The sequence below is a fragment of the Podarcis muralis genome, chromosome 3 (assembly GCF_964188315.1).
Source record: "Podarcis muralis chromosome 3, rPodMur119.hap1.1, whole genome shotgun sequence".
In the NCBI taxonomy this organism is placed as follows: domain Eukaryota; kingdom Metazoa; phylum Chordata; class Lepidosauria; order Squamata; family Lacertidae; genus Podarcis; species Podarcis muralis.
The window spans coordinates 80,757,004-80,768,908 of NC_135657.1; the positions used below are offsets into that span (position 1 = coordinate 80,757,004).

The window sequence follows — 11,905 nt, forward strand, 5'->3', positions numbered from 1 at the left end:
GCTGTACTTTAAAAAAAAAGTATATAGCATTATAAGCCATTATGCTAAGTATTTAGAAAGCTGTGATAATTAGGGTAATGCTTCTAAAACAAAAGGGAATGCATATGATTTTCTGAGAATGGAAACAGGCCATAAATGTACTGTAAAAAGATAAAATGGTAATGGACATTTATGTTTACACTTGTATACAAACCACAGAGGGAGGTGCATATTTTGCTAATTCTTCATAGCTGTTCAATTCAAGTAAATCTACAATAGCAAACTATATTTCTGCACTCTTTTAAAAATCCAAATTCCCCACTCCTTATTCCAGACTTTGAATGCCTATAGAATTCCCATCATGCCCAGGCAGCATGGCCAATAATCAGGGATAATGGGAATAATCCACAACATCCAGAGGTTATCATGTTAGGCTCAAAGCTTCTGGGACAGCAATGCATTTTGCAAGTACAGCCCTGCTCTGGAACTGCAGAAATCCTTTCTCCAGCAACCATCTCCTTATCTCTGTGAAGTACAACTAGGTACGTTTCTTGTTATAATATAATGAGAACAAAAAAGCAGCTGTTCTCTCCCACGTACCTCTTCATGGTTGTATATCACCACCCTATCTGATATCTTACCATCATATCTCACCATCCTCTGAGTTGCATTCAAGCTGCTTAGCTGAGCAAAATGATGTTATCTTTATACATTAGTAATAAGCAGAGATGAGAAAGGTTTACCAAGCTCTGTAACTATAATAACTACATCTGAGAGCAACATCTACTCTTAAGAACTTGCCTCACTTTATGGGAAATGCTGTGTATAGATAAAGCGTGTTCTCCTTCATGGAGAGCACGTGTTGTGGTGGGGGCCGCCAGGACACTCCAAAGTTGGGGGCGGGCTAATTGATCGTTGGCCACTGATGCGATTGGGGCTTCCCTTGTTGTTGGGAAGAAGTTAATGTTGCCATTTGTTGATTGACAGCCAGAAATGCTAAAACTCATTGCACGAGGCTAGGACTTCCTCTTTTCGCCTGTGCATCGGATTGCCCGTCCCCCCTCCCTAGAATTAGGGTTGTTCGCTTTGACCTTGCTATGCCTGTCATGGGGTTGTCTGCTCTTGGGGCAGGGGCCCGGTAGGAATTTTGTCCATCTGGCTGATTGGCTGGGGCCATTTGGTTTTTGCCTACTGTGTAGCAAATCGTCACAACTTGTAAGGTTGCGGTTAGGCATTGGTTTATGGTTTGGTTGGTTGAGGGGCATGGATTGGCTGTGCCTGCCCCTCTAATGCTGCTGCTGCAAGGGATTCCGTTAAAGGAATCGGGGGCTACCTATTGCTTGTCCACTCTGTCAAGGGGGCTCAGGCCATACCAATGAGCTCCTGGTTGCATTTGGGGAGGGCTGAGGGCAGGTTCCCTGCTCCATCGCTACCCCCCAAGTGTATTCCCCTTTTCTGACTTTTGCATCGTGCGGAATGTCAGTCTGTCCCCCGCGGTGGGGGCAGATAGTTGCAACCAATGCCTAGGCAACCACTCACATTTTTATATTTTAATAAAGTTGTGGCCAAAATTATGATAAAAACCTTAAACAAAAAATTCTGTCTGATGTGTGAGTTATTGGGGTGGCCCTGGGGACCTCGACACGCAACAATCCTGGCTGCATTTTTTATTTACAAAAGCCAAGTGACCTACATTTCACTTCATCAGATATGAAAAGAGCATGTTAAAATGAATGAAGATGGACTAGAGTAACATTTTCACAGGCAGCTATCTGACTAGAAGAAGATTGTGATTATGAGTCCATAGGTCAACTCGGAATACAACTTAAGTTAGTTATAACCCTTGGGTTTTATGACAGGGTTGGGAACCTCCAGCCCACGTATCAAGTGCAACCCACCAGACCATAGGAGCCAACTCCTAGGGGCCAAGGTCCCTTCGCCCCCCCCCCAAATGTTTGAGGAGGCCACCCCCCCCAAGTTCATGGGCCTTGCCATTCCAATGGTGTGAGTGTGCTGTGTCTTGTGATCAATTGTGTGTGTTGAGTCTTATCAGCTCCCTCAGTATTTTATTCAAGTGGCACCCCCCACACCAGATTCTCTCCAGGTCATACCCCTCACCAGCTGTACTCTATGCCCTCAAGTGCTTTTGGCCAGCTAGAATTCTTCCTTAAACTTTGATATCGCTTCTTGCTTAAGTGGGTGGAAAGATGGGAGGCCATAGAAATCTCTGGCTTTGCATAGCTGGAACGGAGCTTACTGCTGACATGCAGCCCCTTGTGGTGGCGGTAGACTGCTTCCCAACTTGGGCTCAGAAAGGATTCCAGCTCCTGATTCAGTGGGACAGGCCTGCTGCAATGCTCCAAAAGCTCTGCCTCAATGGCACACCAGCATGGAGAAAACTTAGCTGGGCAGCTGTTCCTATGACAAAGCAGACTGCTCCACTCATGTAGTATGCAGGAAATTGGCTGCTGAAACCCTCTTTCTCCTCTGCTGAAAGCAGTGGTGAAGGAATGGGTTTCTGTGCAGTCAGTTTGAAACGGGACCCAAAATCCATTTTTCCTTCTCCAAGGGAGCATTTCTAAAATGCTTTAACTTGAGCTGTTGAGCAAATGCATAACAAGAACACAACTGTATAAACAAAGCTCTCTCCTTTATCAGTCCGTGACGCCTAATGAATGGCCTTGTCCATTCCAAAGTGGAGCAGGGATGGCACGTCTGGGTCTTATCTCACATCCTGACCACACTCTGACGCACAGACCTAGTCCGGGAACGGCGCCAGGAGTGTTCTTAGAGTTGGTGACCTCCTGCCCCAAGATAAGAGTATAGGAACAGGAACAACCTTATATGGTCAAGAGTACAGGAAAAGGAACACCCTTTTATGGTTAAGAGTACCGGAGCAGGAAAATCTGTGATGTCAACTTGCGTGTATAAGCTGACATGGTTGGATTCCTGGGGAAGGGGGGAGAGGGTGCCTGGAGGATATATATACTGCATGAAATTTCTCATTTCTTTGGACTTGCTGTGAACTGATCGTGCAAGTGCCTTCTGCTGTCCAGAGAGCAGAATAAACTCTTTCTCTGAATCAACCTCGGTGTCATTTGACTTCCTTTCTCCCTCCCGGGAACAACGCAGACCCCACCAGTCGGTAAAGTCTAATAAGGCTACAGTGGGACAACAAACACTTAACTTTTGACTAGATCTTGCCTGTTGTAATGAGGTTCACAATCATTGCTCAGTTTCTACAGGAAATGGTGCCTTCTGCTCATTCAGAAAACCATGATTGGGAATCATACACAGCTTCATTCAAAAATTAAATCGCAACAGGGGACCTGGGCTTAAATTGCTAAATGTGGCATTATAATGACAAAGCCACGGTTTTCGCAGGAGTGTTCTCTATAGCTTTTACTTGCCGTTGTGATGGGAGGAGGCGAGCTTTTGATTGATTTAAAAATGGAAAAAACATACAAGGGGAAGGCCAACAGAAGAGCATAGTGTAAATGTACACACACACACACCTCATTTGTCCATGATTTTTTGCAGCTGCCCTACTTTCGCAGCATCTCCTGGGGGCTTGCCTCCGGCTCCTTCTGGAATAACCCCAAGGCCAACACCTTAAAAGTTTGACAGGCAAGTTATTCACTCTTCTTATTTAATTTTTCTTTGCTGGAAACGAAGAGAGAACTTTATGGCTATCTTTGCTATTTATGGTTTCCTACACTTCCATTAAATCCACCGTTCCTAAGCTAGTGCTCCAATTTGTTCTCACAACTTATTTCCTCTGGTAATATAATTCTCTCCAACTTTTCCACAGTTCTCTCTCTCTCTGTGCATGCATTTAAAAATTGCACTGTCAGAGCTTGCCAATTATAGTTCAACTTTTGCAAGGGTGGAGTTATGTGCTTGGTTTTTAGGCACAGGCTTTTTGCATTTGGTTTGGTTGCACAACATTGCTCCCTGTGGGAAACCTGAGGGTGCTCATCTGTTGTTGGACTACAACTCCCACCAGCCCCAACAAACTAGGTCAATGGTCAGGGGTGGTGGAAGCTGTAGTCTAGCAACAGATTTCCATCCCCCTACTTGCTATTGAAGGGACGCGGGTGACGCTGTGGGTTAAACCACAGAGCCTAGGACTTGCCGATCGGAACGTCGGTGGTTCGAATCCCCGCGACGGGGTGAGCTCCCGTTGTTCAGTCCCTGCTCCTGCCAGCCTAGCAGTTCGAAAGCATGTCAAGTGCAAGTAGATAAATAGGTACCACTCCAGCGGTAAGGTAAACAGTGTTTCTGTGAGGTGCTCTGGTTCGCCACAAGCGGCTTTGTCATGCTGGCTACCTGACCCAGAAGCTGTACACCGGCTCCCTTGGCCAATAAAGCAAGATGAGGGCCGCAACCCCAGAGTTGGCCACGACTGGACCTAATGGTCAGGGGTCCCTTTACCTTTACTTGCTATTGACTTCTTGGAAACTTCTCATGAAGTGCTACATTTGCTTTGTTTAATGGGCATATGAAATTGCTGAGAAGTTAGTTATGAATTTAATGAATTAGGCTGCTTTACTGAGGCTGTACAGAGCAGCAGAGCAACTACTGTATCCACAGCCCTGCCATGCATGGCACAGCAATCAAGCCTGGATGGGGCTCTGTGCTGTCTTATGATGCCAGTGAAACTAGCTTGGAATCCAACAGATCTTGGGCTGTTTCAAGCCTTCCCACCCTCAGAATGCCCTGTTTCAGGGCCTTCCACTGGTGGGGATCCTGCCAGAGGCCCTCCTGCCTATCCACATTTGACAGGCAAAAGGAGAAGGTTGGCACCGATTGAGTATTGCCAACAGAAGGCTGACTTAGCCAGGAGTTGGGCAGAGGGGCACCTTCACTTATTCTACCACCACCCAGCTTGGTGTAAAGGGATTTGTATTAAATTTGGCAAAAATAAAAACTTTTGTTGGTGTTGGATCAGACATCAGGGGTTTATTTAAAATGAGGTCATTTGGTTGCAGCATGAACTGGGCTTGTAGGGCATAACTGGGGAACTAGCAATCCTCCAGCTGTTGTTTGTGTCCAGTTTCCATCAGCTCCAACTAGCATGGTCAATGGTCAAAGATGATATTAATTGTAATCTAGCATAGCTTCTGCAGCCATGTTTTAGGTGACCACTTCAAAATTGGGCCCCAGAAAAAACTGCCCATCAATAATTATCACACCAATTCTTTCTAATCTTACAGAATTTTCCATTTTTTGCCCTAAATCATTTTACAATCAATTTCACTTTTAAATAGCTGCATGAATTCCAGGCCCCTAAAACATCAGGGGTTGAATATTTAATTTGCTACCAGCAAAAGATTTATCTGTTTGTCTCTAGATAGCAAGTAGAGGCAAAGCTTAAACGTTATGGTGGCTACTGCTCTATAAATAGCTTTGATAGATAAATCACAAACTGTTGTACCATTGAGCTGCTGTAACATATTCTCTCCACTCAAGGATATTGGAAACAAAAAATATTCACAGCAAGTAGAACAATAGGCACTCTTTAGAAACAATACAAATAGAAAGTTAAAAAGAACTTAAAGAGAAATTTATCATTCAATGTTCTAAAAGCAAATTGCTTCATTTAGTAACTATTGTTTTCAATGAAGGGGAGGCAACTTTTACTGCTTAAATGGACACAAGACAACAATTTAGACTGGCTTCAACTGTGCCATTTAAAGCACCTCTTTCCAGCTCTTAGTGGGCATTTATGAAGGGCAGAAAGGTGCTTTTTGTCTAAGCAAGTGAAAAAACAATTTTTTTGGGGGGGGGTGTGAAGGACAGAAAGGCACTTCTATACCATTTTATACTGGTTGATGACCACACAATAAGAGGGATTAAAACTGCTATTGAAGCTCCCAGCAATTTAAAATACTATCCAAACATATTTAAACTTTGAAGTGAATTTACCATCACCCCTCCACAATATTTTCCATGAATTGACATGCATATGGGCATAATTCCTCCAAAATTTTAACTTGGAACTCCTTCTTTGGTCACACTGAAACATGTATAGGTTGGTGGGCCCAGGGGGGGAATATCTTCTCCTGCACTTAAAGGGATGTGTGGATGTTTAAAACAGAAAAAAGCATAGCTTCCGATTAACAACAGGAGCTGTCTGTCTTGAACCATGGCATACCTGGCAGCAAGTCCTGCTGATGTACACAGTCCCATGACGAGGCATGTGACCCTCACTTGCCCTGAGCCTAATCCAGCTGAGGGGACACAACCCTCCTCCCAGAGCTAATGAGCCCCACCTGACCAGTGAGCTGGGCTGGGTTCCCTTGCTTGCTTCAGCCTCTTGCTGTTCCTGACACCTCAGAGCCCGCTGTGTTCACAGAGACGGGGCGCCCTCTGGCTCTGGTGATGTGGGGGTGATTTTTAAAAAATCAATCCTCCTGTCAGACTGTGAATATCCCCTAACTCACCCAACTTGAGGATATTCCACCCTTCTTCAGCAGAGTTTCTTTTCTTTCAGCAACGTAAGCGGCTCACGTATATGTCAAACAAAGCTTTAATAATAAAGAAAACTGTAACACCATAACACACCGTCTGAGAGAAACTAAAACAACATCGCGAGGCGAGAATGGCAGTTGCTCTCTATAACTGAACTGAACACCCAAAGGGAGGGGCCAATTCCAGAGCACAGCACAGAAGCCCCACCTACCAGATGCCAGGCATTCTACTAATCAAATTAGGCCACAGTGTTTTTCTTAAAGTGTCCCCTTCCTCTGGCTCCTGTGAACTGACCACTGCCCCCTTGCCGTCCTATGAATACCTCCTAAGCCCCCAGCCCTCACCCCCTTTCTCCATCATTAGTTTGCACTGGTGTGTCCCAGTCATAGCTACACCCCTTGTTGGGATACTCTTCTCCCTCTCCACTGTCCTGTCAGTTCACAACATTGTAGGAAGTTCCATAGTGCTGTGAAAGTGGCTTGAACACACATTCGCAGCCTTCCAAAGCGTTTGATATGAGATGAAAGAATGGGTGATCAAACCAAAGCACTCCCACTACACTGTGGTGAATAGATGTCATTCCAAGTCTCATCTGTAGCACCACTAAAGTGGTGCAAAATCCTCATCTTCAAGACTGCTAGCACTGAAGACATTTTACAGGCCCTGCTCTTCAGTTGGGATGGGCGAATCTGTCAAATTTGGTTTTCCCTGGTTTCTCATTCTTTTTACAAACTTTTTACAAAGGACAGCTGTGTTTCACTTCTTGTATAGCATTGGTAGGCAAACTAAGGCCCGGGGGCCAGATCCAGCCCAATAGCCTTTTAAATCCGGTCTGCAGACAGTCTGGGAATCAGTGTGTTTTTACATGAGTAGAATGTGTGCTTTTGTTTAAAATGCATCTCTGGGTTATTTGTGGGGCACAGAAATTCAATCATACCCCCCCCCCCCAAAAAAAAAAATATAGTCCGGCCCTCCACAAGGTCTGAGGGACAGTGGACTGGCCCCCTGCTGAAAAGGTTTGCTGACCCCTGTTGTATAATTTTGGAAAGTGCAAATTAGGGAATTTCAGCTTTAAATGCAAACTGCCGTATTTTTCGCTCTATAACACGCACCCGACCATAACACGCACATAGTTTTTAGAGGAGGAAAATCCGTAGGCATGCCACCTGTAGGCATTCCCTCCATAACAGGCACAGACATTTCCCCTTACTTTTTAGGAGGAAAAAGGTGAGTGTTATGGTGCAAAAAATACGGTAAATCAATATCCTCTCCCATCTGTACCCTTCTGCATTCAACAGCAAACCAACAAAGAGAAATTGAGCAGGTTTCCACATCAATTTACCCCACACCAGGAAAAGAGTTTCACCCACAAAATATCTGCTGCTAAAGGTTCAGAAACAGGATTCAAAAATAGAGGGGGGAAATTATAATTATGCTGGCTTCCTAAGTTCCTATTTTAGCTTGCAAATGTCAAATCAATAGCACAGAGAGCTGCCATCTGGATTCCATTTTCTTCATTTTCCAGTAACGTAATACATACATATTGGCAGAGGAGTCAAATGAGCACAGAGGGTGCAAATACTGAAAAATGGAAATCATATTGAGTCAAGACCATCCCTGCTCCTACCAAGAGCTTCAGAGACACCAACAATACCATCACAACAGGCCCTGAGGGCAAAACTACATGTTAGTCTAAATGTGTAATTAGCAACTACATCTGGGATTTTTCTTAATTTAATTACAGGTGTGCCTCCCTCCCCAATCTTCATTAGGACAACAGGGTACAGGGAGGGGAGGTCTAATCGTTCTCTCTCCAGCCTTGATCCTTTTTGAAGCTTTTACCAGTTAATCTTTTGCTTCGTACTCTAATAATAGCTTATACATTTTAAATGATAGTTTTTCATTATTCACTAATAAATCTATTTCAAATTGTGAGCTTTGGTCCAGAAATCCATTTTTCTTATCTAGTTTAAAAATATATTACAATTGGTGGTACTGTAACCAGTCTGTTAAATGACTCCTTATTTCTTCCATTGGTTTCTATCTGAGTTTCCTCCCTGAGAAGTCCAGTAAGTCTCTATAAATTGCCCACTATGTAAAATTCTATTTTGAATATCCTCTTTTACTCCTCAGTCTATTTAAGTATCTAGGCTGGATGTCGTCTGGAGAGAATAATTGTTTGTGTGTGTTGTGTGTGTGATGTGGAATGAACACGAAATCTAATCTGTGGCCCTCCAGATGTTTTTAGACTCCAGTCCCATCAGCCCTAGTCATCATGTCCAATGGTTAGGGATGATGGGAGTTGTAGTTGAACAACATCTGAATGTCCATGGGTTGCCACCCCTTTATGGGGAGATTATTAATGTCATTAAAAAAAAAAAAGATGTTTGTGTAGAAATGATGAGATTGCAGAGCTACAATTCCGAACACCCTTAACAAAATACCCTGCTATGTGTTTTATCTTCTGAGATGTGAGTAAAAGTGCAAGAATCAACTGCACCGTCTGTCAGAACTTGTGATCTGTACACCTGCACTGTTTACAATACAACATTGCTTTTGTGTTTTGCCTTTACATACAGAAACAGAGCAACAGGCACCCATTAATTAGAAGCAATAGCCAAGATGCTGGTTTCCTTCACACAAACAAATACCCCCTTCAAGCTTACCAGCATGTGAAATTTGATTTCTTTCTTTGGAAATTTCTAGGCTTTTTTCAGTATTCCCCTTGTGTAACTCTTCTAACTACAAGAGTCACTGTGTTCGCAATTCACTCCTCCTCCTCCTCATACAGAAAAATCCCAGTAGGAGATTTGGCCTATTTACCACATTTTGCTTAGTACTGCACATTTGAGGGTTTGTTTGCCATTGAAAATCAGTTTGTAAATAAGGCCTCCAGGATCTGATATCTGCGCATAGCTTGATTTCCCTCAGCCTATCTATCATAGCCACAGTAATAAAGATTCTGCGAAGCCCAAAGTGCTGTGCTCATTTACAATTAGTTTACTCAACAACTTAGCAGCCTTCTCAATTAATTGGTAAATGGCAAAAAAGATATTTGTCAGTTGATACTCAAGCAGTGGATTTCGACCTTGTGGGAGGCTCACAAACCTGGTTGCTTTCTAGAGAAAATGGCAGAGGCAATATCAAATCCCCGGGGGGTTGGGGGGGGGAGATGTCTGGAAGTGATTTAAAGAATCTGCAACTCTTGACGCCATCAAAACTGTTTTTAGAGTAATGCAGGTGGAAACAGTAGAGCAAATGTTTTCAGTGACCTAGCCAAGGTCCTGGTATCTTCAACAATGAATTTCAGCAAATATGAAGTTTTAATGATATTTCTGCTACATTTTTTATTTATTTCCCTTTCTCTGAGACGTTTGTGTATGTGTTCAGTCTGGATCTAATCTTCACATTTCATTCTGGGTAAGTCTGCCTTAGATATTAATTGCCCCAAGTTCTCCAGGTTATGCTGCCAGAGTGAATAATTCAGATGTGCTACTTATATCTCACTTGATTAAACTTTACAACAACAACAAAATCCCTTCATCTCTTGGCCAGGGAGCTTTTCACTTTTTCATTCTATGTACTGGGATCCTTGACTATGGCTAGCTTTAGTTCCTTATGTGTGGTTCTTTCTTAGTCTTGTAATAGGATGTAACACTGCATTGGACTTCACCCCCCTCCAAAAGCTTCAAGTCTGCCAAGCCTAACCCTCAGGAGATAACATCCCCTACTTTCAAATCCTTCCTAAAAACTCAGTAGGAGTTGGATAGCCATATGGAAAGCTCAAGATCAGGATGTAAATAATGCTTCATTGGAGGCAGCACAGGTAACTACGCAGGAATGGAAAGGGTATTGGAAAGAGAAAAGAAACTAGAGCACAAATATTACCTATTCTGAGGCAAAGGGAGGTGTAGGGGATTTTTTCATCAGGGTTGTAGAAAGTCATTGGAACACCAGAGTGTTAAACATTTGTAAATAAACATCCCCGGGGGTGGGGCAATGATGGAGACCGCGGGTGGGCTAAGCCCTAGTAGATTCCCTTATTTTATTTATTTACCCAAATTCTGGTCACCTTTAGTATAACATATCCTTAAACTTATAAATAGCATAGGCATTTTTAAATGGGTCCCTTGATTGAATAGGATTAGGACAACACAACATTTTCCACAATTCAGTTAAGACAGACTACTTGCAATTAAATGACAGTGGGACCTCGGGTTACATATGCTTCAGGTTACAGACTCCGCTAACCCAGAAATATTACCTTGGGTTAAGAACTTTGCTTCAGGATGAGAACAGAAATTGCACAGTGGCGGCGCAGCAGCAGCAGCAGGCCCCATTAGCTAAAGTGGTGCTTCAGGTTAAGAACAGTTTCAGGTTAAGAATGGACCTCCAGAGCAAATTAAGTTCTTTACCCGAGGTATCATTGTAGTGTGTTTGTTAAGCATCTCCAGCCCATCTGGACTTAGAATTCAGCAGTGCTTGAAGTGGGATCTAACCCTAACCCTGCTGCCTTTTTCCCATCCCATTTCCAAGAGTATAAAGGTACAAATAGTGTCTCATAGTGTATGTTTTTAGGATCCACTGTATTTTTATGGTTGTTATTTTTTTTTTTAAAAAAATGTTTCTAATATTGTGTTTTAATGATATAACCCACCTTAGGGTGAAGAGTGAGAAATGAACCATTATATAAAAGAAGTACTGTAAGGTCAAGCAAGATTAGAACGAGAATCTTAGGTGATGATTCCTCTTGAAGATTTTATTATACAAAGGAGGGATTTTCTTAAAATAAGTGGGAAGGGATATCAATATTTTCTCTTTCCCCGCCATGCACAAAAGTGCAAAGGCATGTGGGATGATGCAATGGGCTCTGTGTGAACATTTTTGAGTGTAGGCCTCCTAACCTTTGATGGGTGTATTACTTGTGGGTTTCACAGTGCCTGATGCAGGGGGGCATCCTTCTTCAGAGTTCTAGATTGCAGGATAGTTGGTGTGCCTGGTTGACTTGATTGTGTTAGGAACCAGGCAGGGAGGAAGGTATCTGCCTATCTGCAACAGCCATGGTATGTTTGCTGACTTTTTTGTCCTGGGTGCCTAGTATGTCTTCACAAACAAAATGGAGATAGTCAAGGAACCAGGCAGAAGCTTAAAATAACAGGGACATTCTTCCTTGATGACAAGGACTGGATTGTTAAACTGTCTTGGTTTCCAAGTACCAGAATGACTTTGGTATCCTTAAAGGTAAAGGTACCCCTGCCCGTACGGGCCAGTCTTGACAGACTCTAGGGTTGTGCGCCCATCTCACTCAAGAGGCCGGGGGCCAGCGCTGTCCGGAGACACTTCCGGGTCACGTGGCCAGCGTGACATCGCTGCTCTGGCGAGCCAGAGCCGCACACGGAAACGCCGTTTACCTTCCCGCTAGTAAGCGGTCCCTATTTATCTACTTGCACCC

At 43.5% G+C, this 11,905-nt stretch overlaps 1 long non-coding RNA gene across 1 annotated transcript in view; it reads right to left on the reverse strand.

The window, feature by feature from the left end:
• The window catches only part of LOC114593913 (uncharacterized), a 46,667-nt gene extending 40,066 nt beyond the window's left edge, over positions 1 to 6,601 (reverse strand). The window contains exons 1-2 of the long non-coding RNA XR_003705823.2: positions 6,426 to 6,601; positions 3,495 to 3,642 (exon numbers count right to left, since the gene is read on the reverse strand). This is a non-coding gene — a long non-coding RNA (uncharacterized LOC114593913). The remainder of the gene's footprint in view (positions 1 to 3,494; positions 3,643 to 6,425) is intronic.
• Positions 6,602 to 11,905: the final 5,304 nt, after the last annotated feature.